The sequence below is a fragment of the Muscardinus avellanarius genome, assembly GCF_963383645.1.
Source record: "Muscardinus avellanarius genome assembly, chromosome: 2".
Classification (NCBI taxonomy): Eukaryota; Metazoa; Chordata; class Mammalia; order Rodentia; family Gliridae; genus Muscardinus; species Muscardinus avellanarius.
This window is the reverse complement of record NC_137787.1, coordinates 91,308,973-91,314,972: the sequence shown is the minus strand read 5'-3', so window position 1 is coordinate 91,314,972 and position 6,000 is coordinate 91,308,973.

Below are 6,000 nucleotides of genomic sequence, written 5' to 3'. Positions count from 1 at the left end.
CTCAGACAAACAATCTAAAAGATAATTCTAATCAGGGTACATTTTAGGGTAAAGACAAAACATAGGAGGCATCTGATCAAGAGTTCTGGGTTATTTATATATGTATCTTGTGGTACTGTGGATTGAACCTGAACTATATGCCCTGCTCTTTTTATATTAATTAATTTATTAATTTACTTATGTGATGCTGAGGACTGAACCCAGGTACACTCTTCCACTGAGTTACCCCCCCCAGCTCTATTTTATTTTTTATGTTGAAACAAGTTCTTGCTAAGTTACCTCATACTGGCCTCACACTTGTGATCCTGCTGTCTCAGCCTTCCAAGCCCTGGGATTACAAACATATGTCACTATGCCCAGTCCAGCTCTTTTTATTTTTTATTTTGAAAAGGTGTCCCACATACTGGCCTTGAACCTGGGATACCTCCTTGTGTTAGCTTCCCAAGTACTGGGATAACCTGTATGGGCCACCACACACATCTTTCTTTTACCTCTGAGCTATACCCACTGCCCTATTTTTTATTCTTTATTTTGAAACAGGGTCTCACTAAGTTGTGGAGGGCCTCACTAAGTAGCTGAGGCTGTCCACGAACCGAGATTCTGGCTCTCAGCCTCCCGAATGCTGGGATTACGTGCGCCACCATGCCCAGCTCACCACACCCATCTTGATGAAGGATTTTAAAATCAGTTGTCCCAGTGTATGGTAGTGTCAAAGATCAGAAAAGGTTGAAGCCTGAAGGCCTATTATGATTTGGGGATGTGCCCAGTAAAAAATATTAATTAATTCAGAAATATTCTGGTCAGAATCTTACAACAATGGTCCAGTGTAAAAACTACATTCATATGACTTCTTAAAATGATCAGGCAAATGGGAATTCTGTATGTTGTCTATTATTTTAATAATAATTTTGGTTGAGAACCAAAATTTCTTGTATTTTACTTGGTATTATATTAGTAAGAACAATTATGTCATAATAAACAACCTATATGTCATAATAAACAACCCCCAAATCTCAGTAGATTAACAATAAAAGCTATGTCTTGGTCCCAAAGAGCTCAGTTTTTCAGGATGCAGCTTACAAGTAGTGACTATGGAATCTATGCTCTTTGAGTCACATGATTTCAATGTATGGCCTCCGTTGTTAACTATCAAAAGGTAAAGAGGGATACTGAAACCTCAAACCATTTTAAGCCAGTGCTGAAAGTGTACATCTGTTCCATTCACTTCAAATTGGCCAGGACTTAATCACATGACCCATCCTGAAGGAGGCTGGGAAATGGAGTCCACCCCGAAATTAGAGATGGGATTGCTGAACATCTAGCCATGTAGTCTGTGCCATGGGTACCACAGCCAGATGCAAAAATTTTATTATTTTTTGTAAATTTTATAACAATATTCACTTCTTTAAAAATGTCGAGGGAGACTCCTTTGCTACATTTCAATGTGTTTTGTGTACCATATAATTCTTCATTTGGGGGGAATGAATTATATTATAAATAAACTAAATTTACAAACTCCAAAGTTCCAGACCTGGACACCATCTCAAGGTACTTGCTAGTTGAATTCATCTCTTCAGTGGCTAATATTCTTTCCAGCGATTCCAAACTTTTTTTTTCCCAGTACTAGGGATGGAACCAGGGGCATTCTACCTCCAAGCCACACCCCCAGCCCTATTTTTTATTCTTTATTTTGAAACAGGTCTCACTGAGTTGCAAAGGGCCTCACTAGACCCACAACATCTTAACCAACAAGGATTCCTTTATTTTTCTCCAAAGATCCTATACTTAGAAATAGTTTGTCTACTATTTCATATATATAGATCAATAAACATTTATGTTTCCATGTGCTATAAACTGTGATCATATACAATTGCAAATCAAAGCTTCTGACCAGAATGGGAAGTCTAGTCTTACACTGAGTTAATGTGAACACAGCCAGCAGTAAAGAAACCTGTGGTTCCAGAGGACAGTGGATTTATCTCAGTGTCGTAGACTGAGTTGAATCCCCTCAAAATTATGCACCAAAGCTCTAAGTCGCAATGTCACTGTCTTTGAGAGTAGGGCCATTAATGTAGGAAATTAATGTTATGTAAATAAATAAAATCAAAGTAACGTGGCCCTAATCCAATCAAATTTTGCCCTTATAAAAAGAGGAAGAACACCTGAGATTCTCTGCCCAAGAAGTGAGGCCATGAGAGAACACAGCGAGAAAGTGTCATCTTTAAGACAGAAACAGATCTTAGACTCAGTCTACTGAACTGTGAGAAAGTACATTTCTGCGACACCCCAATCAGTAATATTTTGCTATGGAAGTCCAAACAGACTAACTCACTCAGTAGAAGGTAAAATTTCTGTTGTGAGTCTTTAAAACCTAAAAATAGACTTTAACTGTTCACGCTGTCAAAATCAGGAATGACTATACTATCCTTTCTATAAAAGAGCTTCAGTTATGAATCCTAACTCTCTTACGAGTTGTTCTCTATATGTCAATACCATGTATCAAAAAGCCCAAGTTAGCTGGGCGTGGTGGCGCATGCTTGTAATCCCAGCATTTGGGAAGCTGAGACAGGAAGATCACGGTTCGCGGACAGCCTCAGCTACTTAGTGAGGCCCTTTGCAACTCAGTCAGACTCTGTTTCAAAATAAAGAATAAAAAATAGGGTGGGGATTTAGCTTGGAGGGAGAATGCCCCCTGGGTTTCATGCCCGGTACTGGGGGGGAAAAAAAAAAAAAAAAAAGCCTACCTGAAAGAAGTAGCGCCATAAACAATTATATAAGCTTTGGTATACAAGATTTGTTATGTCATTTGTACTGAAGGTTAAGTTCTACCTTCAGAATTCATTTAGGCATGGATAATGATACATGTACATTAAATAATGTCTAAACTGCCAACTCTTAATATTTAGATTAGTGCAAATGATGAGACAAAGAAATCATAACATTAAGACGTTTTTGGTATTGCCACTAGCAAAGCATTTTTCCATTTCTCTTTGAACAAAAATTAGTATATGTAGGTACAAGCAAAATTATTGGGGCATAATGCCAGAGTTGTTTTTAAAATTTCCTAAAACCGTATTTTTTTGAGTTGCTGGTCATTGGCCTTTGCTATTGACCCTCTTTTTCCACCTCCATGTACGACTTTCACACATACATCATACATCTGTTTCTTTGAAACCCACACAAACTTAAAGAATGTGAAGACCATTAGAAAGCAAGATTTAGCATTTCCATTTTAATAATAAATACAAACACGCACTTACCCAGTACGTTTTACGCCTGCCTGTAACAAAAACAGCTGAACAGATTGTGATGAAATTCAGAGACTGACAGTCTGACAAAAAAAAAAATCCCTTTTTGTCTAAAATCTGGCTTCCATAGGTTTGTGCAAATCTAAATATTTGATTTTGCACTGGAAAAGGAGCCAGTCTTATGTACAATTTATAAAATAAATGTGTAGATACATGTTTTAAAATCTCCAAATTTTGTCAACACATACTGTCCAACTTTAAAGACTTTTCTCCCCCAATTTTTCCCTATGACATGGGTGCATTTTCCCCATGCTCTTTAGGGCTTTAATTCTATCTATGCATTAAGAGCTCTTTTGCAAAGCAGTGTTTCAATAGTGATTTAACAGTAGTTTCGGTGTCAAATTGCCCTTTCCCCAGCAGGATGTGTTAAGCCTTGCCGCATTATACTTCCAAGATACTCAGGAGCTGGAGTTGGGAGATATAATATTTTCTTTGAAGTTTGCCTTCACAACACACTGGGATGCATACAAGCTTCAGATACCCAGCATTCAAACAATCTCAACACACAGGGCTAAATATTGTACCAAATTTTCTAATTATATCTTTGTGATATTGGCTACATGTAGTTAGGGGAGGGGGAGAAGGCTTAGAATCAATCTAAAACTTCTTGTCAAAACAGGACATCTGGACTTTGAAATATTGTTCTTATTGGTTCCAAATTTCCCCATTGGCAAGTCATAAGATAAAAATATCTTTAAGGTATTAGTGATAAATTCTTTATGTTTATGTTAAAGGTGTTTATTATGCCACAGATGCATATGACCACAGTATAGGTGCATGTGGAATTCCCAATTAAAGAAGATACATTTTATTCTCCTGCACATTATATTACCTGTATGTTAATATTTCATATCAATTTTGCTGCCTTGGTGCTACCTCAAGGATTTCTTAATCATTTCAGATTCCAAAAGTTGGACCTTCTTCTAAGTTTCCTAAAGTTTATGCATGACTTTTTCTTATTAATAGTTGAAAGGAAAAAAGGGACAAACTGCCCCCCCAAAACAAATAACTAAAAGTCAGAATAAGAGAAAATACTATGTGCTTTGGGGGAATCCATAAGTATTTTCGTGTCCTCTCTTATCTGGTAATTTTTGACAAGCCAAAGTATCATCCTCTGCCATCTTATTACAAAGAAAAGGTCAGCTAAATGTAGTTAAATACCTCAAGAGGATAAACAAGGTAAACTCTCAAAAGAATTCACCATGTACCACTCAAATGTTTACTCAGTTTATAATAATAAGAATAATAATATATGTCATTCAAGTCACATTTGGAAAAATGAGGAAGATACACAGGAAACTCACACTTCAGATAAGTCACACAAATTTTGTCATTGACCTGCATTGAGTTGAACACCCAACAAGGTGCCCCTTCTTCTAAAGTAATGAATATTCTTCAAACGGCAAGGGAACACGGGCTGCTGTTTGATGCTGATGACATTGAAAATTTAGGAGACCAGAAATCCCATCATTTTTCATTTGTATGCAAATTTGTCTGTTCCAGAAATTAACCCCTGGACCCCATGTCAGTTTTCATCTCCAGGAATTTTCTTTGCCAGCACCACAGTGCAATCTTGTCACTATCCGGAGGTCACTAGGTTTCTCTGGTTTAAAAATAACAACCACTACCACCAAAGCCACAAAGGTGCTTTGTTTACCCTCATTACTGGAGGATAAAGCTCAGTGGAGGGAGTGGGCTGTTGTAAAATGCACATCCCTCTAGGGCCAGCGGCATTGAAATGCAAGCTGTGTACTATTTTGGCCAAAGGACTCTCATTGACCACTTCCCCAAGGGTTAAGGTAAACCCCACAATAGATCAATTCTATTACCCTCCTTTTCAGCCAGGTCTTCAACTGTTAAAAAGTTTCTTTGTTACTTCCCACCTTAGACAAATGTCATCATCTACATGTGAAGGGGAGAGAGGTGATTGAGGTTTTAATTGATGTGGATTTAATTATGCTAATTTAGACAGCTGTAAAGCATTTCAGTCTAGGCGCATAATAGGGTGAGCAAATACAGGTGCCTTCACTGTAGGGGCTTAATTTTTAACCTAGGAACTTTAAAAGGGAAAGGGAGTTCAAACTGGAGAAAGTTTGTAGATTTGAGGTTTACCAGTCCCCTGATAGAGTTGGCAAACTCTAAATATTCATTCTTATATGCTCATTCTTCATTCAAAGCCCCAAACCTATCTTTAATTAGAATAGACTACTTTAAATGATGGGTTTATCAAGAGTTGATTCACAATAATGCTAAACCAGAATTTGGAAATTTAAAATGACCTTTATTTTTATCTCTTTTAAAAAATACACAGTGAGAAAAATGGAAAAAAATTATAAGAACATTTTCTTGAAAAGGGGTGGGCTCTGATTCTTTGAACTTCAGTGATGAGAGTTTATCTCACCTTACCTGACCTGACCACTGGAAACATGGAGATATGATATCCTGTGTTGTCAGTGGGGATATCATATTCATTTAGTTCTTGAAATGTCTAATACCAGTTTATTTTTGGTAAATAATGCAGCAAATTCTCTTTAAATTTTGAGCCTTAAACAAGAATGGCACGTCACATGGTCTGGAGCATCCTACAGATACACAAGAACCAGGACTGGTTAATTGCTAGCTTTCAGGGGAAGTGGACAGGCAGGATGCAATTCTCTGGATGGAGAGGAGGAAGGAAATCTAAAGAACTTTT